This window comes from Petaurus breviceps, unplaced genomic scaffold (assembly GCF_028583685.1).
Source record: "Petaurus breviceps papuanus isolate PSGF00001 unplaced genomic scaffold, PetGlider_PUasm1.0 79, whole genome shotgun sequence".
Classification (NCBI taxonomy): Eukaryota; Metazoa; Chordata; class Mammalia; order Diprotodontia; family Petauridae; genus Petaurus; species Petaurus breviceps.
In genome coordinates this window covers 7,511,434-7,526,804 of record NW_027186523.1, presented here as the reverse complement: position 1 = coordinate 7,526,804, position 15,371 = coordinate 7,511,434, and the positions used below count along the sequence as shown (strand labels likewise).

General features: G+C 36.7%; 1 long non-coding RNA gene across 1 annotated transcript in view; it reads left to right on the top strand.

The window, feature by feature from the left end:
* The window catches only part of LOC138175734 (uncharacterized), a 53,181-nt gene that overhangs the window by 24,133 nt on the left and 13,677 nt on the right, over window positions 1–15,371 (top strand). Inside the window, exon 3 of the long non-coding RNA XR_011172074.1 lies at window positions 10,964–11,128. This is a non-coding gene — a long non-coding RNA (uncharacterized lncRNA). The remainder of the gene's footprint in view (window positions 1–10,963; window positions 11,129–15,371) is intronic.

Sequence of the window (15,371 nt, the reverse complement as noted above, 5' to 3'; positions counted from 1 at the left end):
AAACATTTGAATACTGTGGAAACACAATCAGGATAACACAAGATCTGTCAGCTTCTACACTGAGGGACCAAAGGGCTTGGAATATGATATTCCAGAGGTCAAAGAAGCTGGGATTAAAAACAACAATCAACTACCCAGCAAAACTGAGTATCATGTTTCAGGGGAAAATATGGTCATTCAGTGGAATAGAGGACTTTCAAGTATTCTTGATGAAAAAACCAGAGTTGAATAGAAAATTTGATATTCAGATATAAGAATCAAGATAAGCATGAGAAGGTAAACAGGGAAAAGAAATCAAAAGGAACTTATCAAAGTTTAACTATTTACATTCCTACATGAAAAAATGATAATTGTAACTGATGAAACTTTTCTCAGTAAGAAAATAGTTGAAGGGAATAGAAATATATATATTTATATGTGTGTGTGTGTGTCTATATAGGAGGGTATATGGGCATATGAATACATATGTGAATGTGTGTATATATGTTTACAGGTATACATAGATAGAGGGCACAGGTCCAATTTAGTAGGAAGGGATGATACTTAAAAGGTGAAATCAAGAGCTGAGAAAGGAATATAATGAGAGGAGGTGGAGAGAGAATGGGGTAAACTATCTCATTTAGAAGAGGCAAGGGAAAATGGTTACAATGGAGGGGAAGAACAGGAAGGCAAAAGGGAATGGGTTCACCTTATTCTCATTGAATTTGGCTCAGGGAAAGAATGACATACACACTAAATAGGGTATCTCACCCTACAGGAGAGTAGGGGGAAAGGGAATGAGAGGGGGATGATGGAAGGGAGGGCAGGCTGGGGGGGGGAGGGAAGTTGGAAGTACCCACTTTTGAAAAGAGACAGGATCAAAGTAGAGAATAGGACAAGTGGGAGGTGGGATAGGAGGGGGGGAAACATAATCAGTCTTTTACAATATATCTACTATGGTAATGTTTTACATAGCTACACATGTACAGCCTAAACGGAATTGCTTATCTTCCCAGTAAGGGTGGGTGACAAGGGAGGAAGGGAATGAATCTGGAATTCAAAGTTTTAAAATCAAATATATATATATATATATATATATATATATATATATATATATGTGTGTGTGTGTATATATACATATATATACATATGTACTATTATTAATAATATTATAGTATTTTACATGTAATTGGGAAATAAGATATACAGGCACTGGGGCATAGAGATCCACCATGCCCTACTGGAAAAGTTGAAGGGGGTATGGGAGAAGATATGGGAACGAGCAGATTGGAGGAGGGGATATCCTATGGGACTGCTATTTTGGGGCGGTGGGTAGGGGAAAAATGGGGAGAAAATTTGTAACTCAAAATCTGGCGGAAATGAATGATGTAAATCAGAAGTTAATAAAGCATTTGAAAAAAATATTTATAGCAGCTCTTTTTGTGGTGGCAAAAAATTGGAAATCAAGGGGATGCCCATCAATTGGGGAATGGCTAAACAATTGTGGTATATGAATGTAATGGAATACTAGTATGCTATAAGAAATGAGGAACAGATGGTCTTCATAATAACCTGGAGAGACTTATATAAACTGAAGCTTAGTGAAGAGAGCAGAACCAGGAGAACATTGTACCTAATTATGGACACATCTTATCTGTGATAACTGACTTTGATAGACTGGGTTTATCTCAGCAATGCAAAGTTATGACAACTCCAAAGGAGTGATGGAAAAGGCCAGAGAAAGATTTATAGAGTCTCAATGCAGATTGAAATAAACTACTTGCTCTCTCTCTTTTTTGTTTTGTTTTGTTTCTTCTTCTTTTGTATTCATTCTATTGGTTATACTTCTTTAAAACTTGACTGAACTTTAATGTGAAGGTATACATAGAACCTATATAAGATTGCATGTCACCATGGGGGTGGGAGAGATGTTATGGGGGGAGAGAAAATTTGGAACTCAAAAATTGTGGAACTGAATGTTGTAAACTAATAGTTAATAATTTTTTTAAAAAAATTAAAAACAACTATAGACAATACCAGGTATTATATGAACACAATTACAAAACACTTTTCATACAAATAAAGACAGATCTAAGTTATTGGATAAATATTAATTGTTCATGGGTAGGCCAAGCCAATAATACTAAAAATTATACTCCTATGTAAGTTAATTTATCTATTCAGTGCCATACCAATCAAACTACCAAAGAATTATTTTATAGAACTAGAAAAAATAAGAACGAAATTCATTTGGAAGAACAAAAGGTCAACATCAAGGGAATCAATTAAAAAATGTCAAGTTAAGCATCCTAGGAGTCCTAGATTTCAAACTATATTAAGATTCCTTTGCCTATTTTTCAAATAATTTATACAGTATTAAAATTAATAGCTGCTTAAATGTTTGGCAAATTCACTTGTAAATTCATCTGGTCCTCAGAATTTTTCTTAGGGAGCTAATTTTTGACTCATTCAATTTTTTTTTCTAATGTAGGGTTTTCTAAGTACTTTCTTTTCTGTTAATCTGGGCAGTTTATATGTATTTTTTGTCATCATTCATTTCACTTAGATTGTCAGTTTTGCTGTCATATAATTGAGCAAAATAACTCCTGATAATTGCTTTAATTTCATCTTCATTGGTAGTGCATTCACCTTTTTAATTTTTATACTTGTAATTTACTTTTCTTCTTTTTTAAAAACTAAATTAACCAATGTTTTGTCTATTTTATTGGGTTTTCCCACAAAACCAGTTACTGGCTTTAGTAGTACAATTATTTTTTTTTTTTACTTTCAATTTCATTAATCTCTCCTTTGATTTTCAGGATTTCCACATTTGTGATTAATTAGGGATTTTTAATTTGTTATTTTTCTAGGTTTTTATTGCATTTTTAATTTTCTTTTTAGTTGATCTGTTCTTTCCTTTACTGATGTATGTATTTAGAGATATAAATTTTCCCCTAAGTATAGTTTGGGCTGCATGCCATATATTTTGGAATGTTATCTCATTGTTGTCATTCCCTTTAATGAAATTATTCATTGTTTCTATGACTTGTTCTTTGATTTACTCATTTTAGGATTAGATTCTTTGGTTTCCAATTAACTTTTAATCTATGGTTCCATGGCCCTTTATTAAATACAGTTTTTATTACTTGACTTATTTATTTTGTGGTTACATTTATTTGACTCTGAGTGGGGAGAGTTGAGGATACCTACTAGAATAGTTTTACTGTCTATATCCTTCTATAATTCATTTAACTTTCCCTTTAATGATTTGGATACTACGCTATTTGGTGCATGTGTGTTTAGTATTGATATTACTTTATTACCTGTGGTACCTTTTAGCAAGATGTAGTTTCCCTGCTTATCTCTTTTAATTAGGTCTATTTTTGCTTTTGCTTTTACCTTCTCTGAAATCATGATTGTTGTACCTGCCTTTTTTACTTCAGCTGAAGCATAATAAATTCTGCTCCAGCTCCTTATTTTAACTGTGTGAGTCTTTCTCTTTCAAGTGTATTTCTTGTAAACAACATATTTTTGAATCCTGGTTGCTAATGCATTTTGCTATCCACTTCTATTTAATGGGTGAGTTTATCCCATTCACGTTCAAACTCATGATTACTAATTATACACTTCCCTCCCAATTTGTAGGAAGGGATTAACAACTTGGAGGGGGGGGGGAGTAAGATCAGGAAAGGCCGCAAGGAAGAGGAAGAATGAGGTGAACTTTGAAAGAGGCTAGTACTTTAAAGAGATGAAAGCATGGGAGGAATGGGAATGTCCTCCTCCTTCCCCCAGCCATGCATTGGGAAGAGCCTTGTGAAGGCTTGTAAAGGATAGAGGATATATGCCCTGTGTGAGAGTCAGTTCAGTTTGGCTAGACCACAGGGAACATGAAGGCTAATAACGCGTAATTAGTCTGGAAATGTAGAGATTGGAACTGCAAGAGGATATGCTAGGCTTCATAGGTTTGACCAAAGGGTCCTTGTTCACAAACACTAGATGAGATCTGAGAGACCATCTAGCCCAAATTCCTGCTTTAAGAGATGAGAACACTAAGTCCCAGAAAAAATCAAGTGACCCATCCACAGCAAAGAGACACAGCAGGTAACTAGCAACAGCAAGAACAGAATTGCAGGTCTCCTAATTTTGAACTCATTGGCCTTTCCACTTCAGCAGTGAACCTGCTCAGTAAGGTGTTTAGCTGTATGGTGTGGTTTGCAGGCATTGAGATAAGTTATGAGAGAAGAAAATGATAAGGGGAGAATAACACAAGAAGACATAGATCGTATAAGGTTATAGCCATTGTCAGGACCATGCGAAAGAGGCAAAGGCATCCTGGTAATTTGTCTAAACTTATTGCATTTTTTCTTCCCTTCTTAAAAGGGAACTTTGAGATGATAGGGTCTTTATAGTCTATCCTTCTCATGTGACCAATAAAGAGAGACAACAATAACCCAACCACAGGTAAAGTAACTTACCCAAGTAAGCTAATGACCAAGCTGGGCTAGAACCCAATCAGGTCTTTAAAGTATTTCAATTAGTTGACTAACATTTCTGAGCAGTAGGTGTGCTGTTCTTGGCTGTGCAAGGATTTAGTAAGAATTTAGAAGAAAGAGGGGAAACATTACTTTCCTAGCATACTTGCAACCTGCAGATTTTATGGTGGATCCCACCATAAACCACATTGATTTGCACTCTTATGGTGACCCTGGCCTTATGTGTTCCATCCTATGATGGCTTTTGTTTAAAAAGCACTGACAGGTTTCCTGTCTTCCCCTCCCCACCCCCTCCTCTACAGGACTCCAGTGAGATTATTTATGCAGCTGAACCAAGATGCTGACTTCAGCACTATAAAACACAGAAGCCTGGAGGTCCGAATGTAAGGGGTTGATTCGCTGACAGTTTTATAAGCTTCTGTAAATGCCAATGGCGTTCCCCTTTCTGTGGTTTACGTTTCAGTCGGGTGCAGGCAGGGAGAGGGGGGTGACTATATTTTGTTTGTTCCATCTGACTCACTGATGGAGCTGCCTAAATAAATCAAAACCCAGCTGACTTCTGGAAAGCAACTGCCACCACTCATTAGATCATAGTAGGGCTGGTTCTACACTGGCACAGGAGAAGTGTACTGTTTGTAATAATTCTGGAGAGAAGAGGACATTTGGGGTCTCTTGTTTCTTGACATTTTAAGTTCCCTTAAACTTTACTAATTCCAAGAAATTATGTTCTGGTTTTTTATAAGGTAAAGAGAATTTGTGAAAATGCAAGATTCTGTGTAAATATAATGATCAGGCCCCCAAAGAAGAATTGACAAAATGCACCTTTCTCCTCTCATTGCAGAGGTGGGGGAGAAGTGGTTGTGGGATATTGAATATACTTTCAAACTCAGTGGGTACATTGGTTAATTATGTTGAAGTACATTTTTTCCTCTTTTTAAAAAAAATTTGTGATAAGGGATGACTTACTGGGTGGGGTAGACATATATTCAGAAATGAACTTGTAAAACAAAGAATATCAATTAAATAGAATTTTAAAAGATGTGGCAAACTAAATATTGGGAAATAACAGTTAATATTTCCATGGTATCCCTGAGTCTGCTTATGTGCAAATTATATTAATAATAATAGTAATCGCTTGTATTTATTTATTGCTTTAAGGTTTACAAAGCACTTTATTTATGTTTACTCATTTGATCCTCATAACAATCCTGCAAAATAGAAGCAATTATTATCCGCATGTTACAGATAAGGAAACTGAGTTAGAGAGAGGTCAAGTGACTTGCCCAAGGTCACAATTTATAAAAGTGTTTGAGGCAGGATTTGAACTTCCATCTTCCTGACTCTGAGTCCCTTTATATTATCCACTGGGTCACCTCTTGGTCTGTAGAGTATGTATGCACAGAGTACAATATTCAGCCTTTCATTCTCCTTATGAGAATGCATACATTTGAATGGTATACTGAAGAGTGATGGACCAAGAATAAGAATTCCAGAATTCAATTCAATTGAATAGGCATTTATTAAAAGACAGAATAGCTGGGCTTTAATTCAGGCAGAATTGGGTTCAAATGTGACTTCTTACCCTAAATGTGTGACCTTAAATTCTATGTGCCTTAAGCAACTCCATAGGATTTCTTAGTTAAATCATAGGCATATTCTTATGTGCATTGGCAGGGGGAGTTCCTTCTCTACATCTGGAGCTCCCAGTACGGCCAAAATCATAAATATTTTGAATGTCCAAGCAAATGCTTAAGACCCAAATATTTTGAAGACATTGTTCTAGGCACATGGAATACAAAAGCAAAAGTGAAACCATCCCTGAGTTCAAGGAGTTTACATTTTTTGGAGGGCAGGACACAGTCTACACACACATAAGTAAATCTAAGGACATTTGTGAAAAGGAGCACTCACAACAGGTGTGGGAAATAGGGGGAGGTATCCAGCAAGGCTTCATTGAACAGGTAGCACCTGAGCAGAAACTTCAGGAAAGAGAAAGATCCTCCCATGAGATAAAGCTGTGGATGGGACACATTCCAAGCATGGGAAATGACTTATGTGGCTACAGTGAGAAGAGAGAAGGAGAGCCAATTTGGAGAAAGAGCTAGTAATCCAGGTTGGCAGGATCCTAGAATTTGTACAGGGGAGCAATGTAATATGAGGCTAGAAAGGTGGGTCACAGTAAGCAAAGAGTGTTCAAAGCCAAGTCAAGGAGTTTGTATTTGGAAGAGTCTTCAATGTCAGATCAAGGAGTTTGCAACAGAAAATAGAAAGCTTATCTTTCATGAATTTTGAGCTGGGAAGTAAAAAGTACATCAAGAAGTTTATTTTGATAGTGGTGTGGAAGATAAGATAAGAGAGGGGAGAAACTGATAGATAACATGAATACCAATTAGAAGGCTAATAATAATAGTGTTGGCAAGAGATGATGATGGCCTGAACTAGAGTGGTAGTCATGTGAATACAAAGAATAAGGGAATCACATATTTTGAGAGCTGAAAGAGATACCAGTAGCCCTCTCGTCTAAATCTGTAAATGAAAGGAATCCCTGAGGAGGTCATCCAGCCTCTATTTGAAGACCTCTAAATAGGGGAAACCCACCGCCTCCGGGGCAGCCCATTCTACTCATAGAAAGCTCTAATTGCTAGGGAAGTTTTTCCTGACACGAAGCCAGAATTCACTTTTTTAAAGCTTCTACACATTGCTCCTGGTTCTACCCTTTGGAGTCAAACATAGCAAGTCTAATCCCATCTCCTCCTGACAGTCCTTGTCAAGTTACCTTGAAAGGTAGCTGAGTCTTTTCTTTTCTGGAATAAACATGACAAGCTCCTTCATAGACCCAAGGTTCTTTCTCACCCTGTTTGTGCTTCTCTGTATTCTGTACAGATTACCCATTTCCTTCTTAAACAATGGCACCCAACGTTGAGCATAATATTCCAGAGGAGATGTGCAAGGGCAGAGTACTTATCCTGTTTCTTTTGTTTAAGATATAACCACCTAGAGTCATATACTTCAACTTTGACCTCAAGGAACCACATCTAGAGTTGATCAAGCTGTGCTGGTTGGCAGTGCAACAGTCTTATCTTCCCATGATGTGACAACACTGAATTCATATGTTTGGGGGCATCTTTTAAATCCTATCGGCTGCCTAGGTGCATGGATGATCCTTCTTCCCCCAAAACTCATTTCTGACCTACCTTCTCTTATATTATAATCAGATGGTTCTTTCTTATGCCTTCTTGTTTCTTCATTAATTGACTTCTTCCTTAAGGTGAGGTGCCCCCAGATATATTTTTAGTTTCTCTAGTGTGAGCCAATGACAATGATGGGAAACACTGTAAGAAAAACTGAAAGGTTTTCAGAGTTGAATATGAGCACCTAGTTTAGGGGGAGTTGTAATTCAGCCCTGGGAACCAGCTTGATGCCTTCTAATGCTGACAGAGCTGTGACAAATGCCACTATTCTATAAGGCTCTGATACATATTTCTGGCAACAGTAGCCAACCTGTTCCTTGCAGAAATGTATTTGAGAAAAAATATCTGTCAGCTCATTGCATTTTATAGAGATGTGAGACAGATTCTCATAGGTCACCATGTACAATCTGTGTGGGTGTTTCATTAGCAATTTTTCTTTTCATAACAAAGTTCCCCAAAGAAGAAATTGATGGTATATTAATTAGCCTGGACTAGAAATTAGTAGTCTTTAGGGACCCAGGTTAAAAATATGGGTCAAATGTATATAAAGATTTTTGCAAACCTAAAACATTATGTCAATGTCTGCTATAACTATCACCATAATTATTGTTATTATTATTATTACTATTCAATGATATGGTTTTGCTGAAACCTACCCCACCCCTACCCCTTCACCCCCACTCAACCATTTCTTCTTTCTGGGCTTTAGGAATCCCCTGTATTTTTCCCAAAGTTTTTTTTTTAAATAATCAATTTCTGGTGTGACATTCACTTTGTGATTTTTTACAATGAGATTTGATTAATACATGCTTGCAATGTCCATTTGACATAGCAGCCTATCTAGAAGGGAATATTGAGAACAGTGACAATTAAAACAGCTAAATTAGAATAAGGAGTGTAACATGATAAGATAAAGGGGAATTAACTCTGAGAGACAGTCCCTGAAGAGGCATGCCAAACACAAATGACAATGTCACTCTCAGTAATATCTTTTTCTCTTCCCCCACCCCACCCCCTACCACCAATCCTCAAAGTTGGCTTCAGGGTTGTTTTATTTTCTTGCCTTGTTTTGGGAGACTTTTCATGGCTGAATTATATTCACATCTATTTTCTCCTTCCACTCATTCCATAATTTGCTCTTAAAATCCTAAGGTACCATTTACTGGATAAATATGTAAAACCTAAATACTTAGTCACATGCTCTGTTATGATTACATTCATCTCATCAAAACCCTGCAGGAAAGCATGGCCTACATAGCTATGAAATTGTAATAAGGAAGGGACTTGGATTTCCAACCTGCTGGGTTCCATCTAGGATATACTGGTTCATGGAAATATAACTGAAAAAAAATTCTGATACAGCATGATTAACAAGGTATTTTACATAGAGTATGTATTTTCATGTATATAATATTAAATTATAAATATTTATTATATTTATTTGAAACTGACTCCAGTAAATTTCTCTTCAGAGAAATTAATTAATTGATCAAATATTTATTTAGTACTTAGTATAAGCATGGTTCTATAGTGGACCATTCTACACAAATTATATACATTTAAGTGCGATAAACTTCTAACTTGAATATGTGCTCATCCCAAAATTAAGAATAAAGGTGAAATTTGTGTCTCAAATTTATATATACTCTCTAGTAACAGTCAACTTCATGTAGCTTAAGATATACAGAAGGGGTTTCAAGGAAAATAAGAATAATTTCCATCTTGTGTGATAGATAGTATTGGATGCATTTTCCCCAGTGTACACTTACTTGCTCATGTTTTAAAGGAATTTTATGTGTTGCTCATTCAGAGAAGGGATATTTGGTTTCGAATCATAAAGGATAAATTAACAGGTGGATGGTTGTTTTAATGTGCAGAGAAATGCTGCTCTATCCATGTCTTAACTTGAGGGGCCAATTCATCATATGTGTAGACAAGGAAGAGGACATTGAGAGAATGGCAGTTGTGTTTAAACCACTTCCCCTGAGTTGTCATGTAGCAAAGGGCAAAGTAGTGAAATGGAAATCTTAGGGCCATAAATTCCATTCCTGGCTCCTCCATTGACTTTCTAAATGTCAAATCGAGTTGTCTTCTACACTCTGAACTTCAGAGTTCTCACACAATTCAATTCAATTCAATTCAATTCACATTTATCAAGCAAAAACATAATTTAAGGTAAAACAATGTTATATAGGGCCATCAGATAAAGGGCGTGACAGAGGGGTTTCCTAATGGCATGTGGGGATTTGTTCATACTAAGTTATATTGTTGTAAAATAACCAAGTCAGGGTAGCCTACATATGGCATTCTTTTACTCTGATTTTGGAAAACACTATAGAAACCCAAATTTATAAGCAAGAGGCGATAAAATGAATCATTTATTTACAAAGAGGATCTTTCATGGAGTTCTCTAAATGAAAAGATGCCCTAGTGTATTTACATTATGATTTGATTTATACAAGTGTTTATATATTTAATATATTATTTTTATTTACACAAATATTTATATATTTGATATATTATAAGTCAAGCTATGCCTATTTAAACTAAAATTTTACAGTATTTTTTGTATATCTAGGAATGCATGAAGGTGCATGAATACATATTCAAAATCCTTTAAATATGGAGAGTGAGAATGTGCTCACCCAGTGACAGGTTAAATTTTTCCTAATCTTTACATCCGATGGGGAATTTCCTCCAACTTTAATGACCAAGTATTATGTTCTGGAGGCTGTCCACAGCTCATCTACCTCTACAATGAGAAGGAGTGTTTTGTAGTAGAAAGAGTGCAGGACTTGGTGTCAGGAGAGATGTGAATTCTGATCTTGCCTCTAACATTTACTTGTGGAATAGGAACAAACCACTTCTATGAACTTTCTTCCTCTGTAAAATAAAGAAGGAAATATACAATCACTCAATCAATAAACATTGATCAAGTACATACTATGAACCAGGCATTGTGCTAAGAACTGAACTAAATGAGATAACGTATGTAAAGGATTTTGTAAGCCTACAACTCCATATAAACATTGGTTCCCTTCCTTTCCTTTCCATTAATTTGTTATTTTGGTTATATTTGATAATAATTTGTTATTTTTGTCAGTGTGAGAATTCCCTTCAATAATATAAATTTCAACCCTCTGAGAGTTCAGAAAAGTCAGTTGGCTTGTCCAGTAGGACACAGCCAGTAAGAGTTAAAGTCAGAATTTGAATCCAGATCTTCTTGAATGCAAGTTAACTAAACCTTAATGCTTCTCTAAATGTCACTCTATGGTTCTGGCTCTGTTTTGTTTATTTCAGGTGCTCTTTTTTCTTTCTGGACTGGTGTTGGCAACACCTGAAGAAGAAATTCTCTTCACTTATGCAGATTCGGAACTGTCCTGCAAGTTACAGGCTCAGAGAAATACCCGAGGCACAATGCAATAAGTGTCTTGGCCAGAATCACCAGCCAAGTGTGGGTCAGAGGTGAGATTTCAACTGATGTCTTTCTGCTTTGAAAACCAGTTCTCCTTCTACTTCACCATGCTGCCTCTCAAATGTCAGATATCACCATATTGTTTTCCCCAATTTGGTGCAGATTCATAGGCAGAATATATTGTATATCTTACTGGGAAGAGACCTGGATTCAGCCAGAAGACCTGGGGTAGAATTTTGGCTCTGTTTCTTATTTATGTGACCACAGGGCCAATAAACTTCTTTTCTTGTCCTCTCATTTTTCATTTGTAAAATGAAAAGTTTGAAATAGATAGACTCAAAGGTCCTTTCTCGATCTCATAGAGATTATGATATTTCCTTATCATAAGATCAGGATGCCCTTGCCAGGGTTGTTGCCACGTGTTCCTCTCCCAGTATTTATAAATGATCATTAGTGATCTGTATTATATACCATGGTAGTACTTATAGTTTCTCTTAATCTAATGGGACAAAACAGTACTAAGCCTGGAATCAGAAGAATGTAAATTCAAGTCAGACCTGACACTTATTAGATGTCTTGTCCTTGGACTAGTCACTTGACCTTTGTTACCCTCAGTTTCCCCAACTGTTGGGTTGTAGTGAGGATCAAATGAGATAATAATTATAAATCAGTTAGCACAGTGTCTGGCACATAGTAGGTGCTGTATAAATGCTTTGGCAACTAGATGGCACAATGGATAGAATGCTGGACCTGGAGTCAGGAAGGCTCCTCTTCCAGAATTAACATCTGACTTCATATACTTACTAGCTGCATGACCTTGGGCAAGTCACTTAACCCTGTCTGCCTCAGTTTCCTCATCTGTAAAATGAACTGGGGAAGGAAATGGCAAAGCACTATAATATCTTTGCCAAGAAAACCTCAAATGGGTTCACAAAGAGTCAGACATAATTGAAAAAGACTAAACATATAAATGCTTATTTCTTTCCTATCCCTTCCCCCTGTAAAACTACTACTACAATTAATGATAATAACAATAAAAGTTAATAATAGTGCAGAAGATTGTTCATTTAATATTTGTTAGATAGAAGCTTTAAAAGACATGGCCCTTGAAGACTGACAGAATAAGAAGAGATAGGAAAATATTAAACTTCATGATACTGGATAAACTACCTAGCAGAAAAGTTCCAAGGAGTCCTACCTACTAAGAACCACTCAATGTTGAAGTTAGGAAGGATGTTAAGGATCATCAATTCCAACCCCCTCATTTGACAAATGAGGAAACTGAGACCCAGAGAGAGATTTAAGTGGTGACATAGATTAAATATTTGGACATTCTGGAAAAGGTGAATTTTCATGGATGTTATAAAGTATCTTTCCTCTTGTACCTTTTTAGAATAATAAAATGAAGCTATCCAATGGACAAATGAACAAAGAAGAGATATTGAATGGGGAGGTTCAACAACCACAAATCTTAACTTGCATCCAAGAGAAAGGAGAAACTATTTTGTTAAGCCAGAAACTTGACTTGGATATTCACTTCAAACTAACAAACTCCCAACTAAAATCTAATTTTAAAGAAAGTACCTTCACAATTTTGTTGCTAGCCAGTTGGAAAAATGCTGTTGGGGTCAACTGAGTAAAATGAGATTTTGAGGGGAAAAATGAATTTTGAGAAGAGAGACTGTATGTATGGCTACTTCAGTGACTTGTTGCCAAGGATTCCTCCCACTTATAAAAAGAACTCTGCTAATATAATAAAAATAGATGGCATTCATAACGGTGCTTTAAAATTTGCAAAGCATTTTACACAAATTATCTCATTTGACTCTCACTAGCCTGTGAGGTATGTACTAATATTAACTTTATTTTACAAATGAGAACACAGAGGCTCAGAAACTTTATAGCACTTACCTGGGATTGAAGAGGTAGGAAGTATCGGAGGGAAGATGTGAACCCAGGTTTTCCCAGCTCCAAGTCCAGTGAATCCACTATGTCATCATCTCTCTCTCTCTCTCTCCCCGTTCCCCCTCACTCCCCTCTCTCTCTCTGACTACAAAGGCACGAATACATAGCAAGACTCAATCCCATCAGTCATTACCTGTGAAACAGCTGATTTCTCAGGAGGTTGTTCGTGTGGGTTTGGGGTTTGTTTTCAGTTCTTATGCCAAACTCAACTTTAAGGGCTTAATGTTTGAGAAGCTTCTGTGGTCTTGATCATCAGTTCTAAGATTTGTATGAGAATAGATACGCCACATCAGAATTTCTAAAGCACTCACCTCCTAATATGCAAAAAAATTACAATTAATAAATACTTTCCCTGGGTCCAATCTATAAAACATTGTAATAAAGTTTTCATATTGTTTTCACTGCTAAATACCCTCAGATGATATTCAAGACGTATTATATATTAATTTCTACTAGAACCAGAGGTAGGGAACCTGGTGCCTTGAGGACATATGTGGTCTTCTGTCTTTGGGTACAGTCTTTTGAATGAATCCAAGTTTTACAGAATAAATCCTTTATTAAGGGGATTTGTTCTGTGAAATTTGTATTGAGTCAAAGGGCTGTACTGGAGGACCTATGGGGCCATATGTGGCCTCAAGGCCGCAGGTTCCCCACCCCTGAATACACCTTCTCCTTCTGCAGTGGATAAAATGGGAAGGAGAAGGAAGTGCTAAGGAAAACATTTTAAGCTGTCTATAAATGATTATATCAAGCCTACAATATAATTACCATGACTATATTAATTGCAACTCTTGTATCCTCAGTTATCTACATAAAACTTTCATTTTTGTTGTTTATTCAATTTCAAAGTAGTACCAATATCACTAAAAAGACTCTGCATTTCACCTGCAATTATCTTCATAGTTTATTGTTCCATCTCAATGATAATTACAAATCTGGGGTGTTGGGTATGTTCAGGGAGACTAGCTAGCTGTCGAGCCCCTTTCAGGGATGCTTTCTACCTTTGGTGTCCACCTGATCCACCTAATTCCAAGAAGCTGTAGCATGTTCAGTGGCCACATGCCAGTAAACCATCTTGAAGACAGGTTAAAGCAAGTTGAGGATAACCTAGGGGTAAACCATTAGAGAGTTAGGGGGTGTCTACCCCACATATGTGAAGACTTCCCCTGGTGGAATAAGCAGGTGAGAACAGTTTGTTCCAACCACCATGAAGGCAGCTGAAGCAGGCATTGTGGAGAACTTTGAGCTCGGGTTAGACATTGAAGAAGCCAAGGCCATCCATGCATCCAGGGTCATCCCCAGTAGTCTTGATTCACTCCTGCCACTGGACTGTGAGACTCTGGAAGAGAGACTGAGGAGGACAACTTCCATGAACCTCTGCTTCACTTAAATCCAATTTATGCACAGATCAGAAGACATCACCCCCCAAAAAAGACAAATCTAGAACTTTCTACTTTTCAAATTCTTCAGGACCTCTCAGAAGCTTATGCATTATCACCTTCTTCCCTAGGTCTTGACATGCAAATATATGCACAGAATTGGTCTAGGTAGCCGTGAAAAAGAATTTTTAACCAATAATTATTTGAGCACCCAATAAAGTACTGTGGCATGAAATACCAGGTGTTCCAAAAGACTTAGGACAGTTGTTGAGCTTTAAGCACCATCTTAAGCTATTAAACTCTAAAACTGCCCTAAGACTTTTGGAAAAAACCCTGGTAGGGGAGACATACTCTATCCTTTCAGAGTAAAAAAAAAAAGATTAGGAAGAAAGATATAATAACACTTTAACATAAATCCTAGGTTTAGAGATAGAAAGGACCTTGGAGGCAATCCAATTCAACCTTCTCATTTTACAGATGAGTAAACTGAGGCCCGGAGAATAAATGACTTTCTAGGGTCACACAACAAATAAATATTAAAGACAGTATCCGAACCCAAGTATCTCTCTCTCTCTCTCTCTCTCTCTCTCTCTCTGTCTTTATATATATATGTATATATATACATATATATCTATAGCCTTATCCATTGATTTTTGTTGTTGTTGTTTTCAAATTACAGAATTGGCAGGAAGAGTGAGCAACATGGCAATTTATTAACATTTACTTGAACTTGGGACTTCTACTGCTTTAGAGCACACTGGGATGTTAAAAGGAAGTGACTTCCAGAATCTGCTAAACAGAAAACTCTTTCAAGATGGCAAAAGGGGAGAAGTTGACACTGACTCGGATAACTATAGTAACTTTACTACACCAGCCCAGCCTCAGAGCATCTCAAAGCAAGCACACATAACAAAACACCAATATGCAAAAAACATCTGGTGTCCATAGC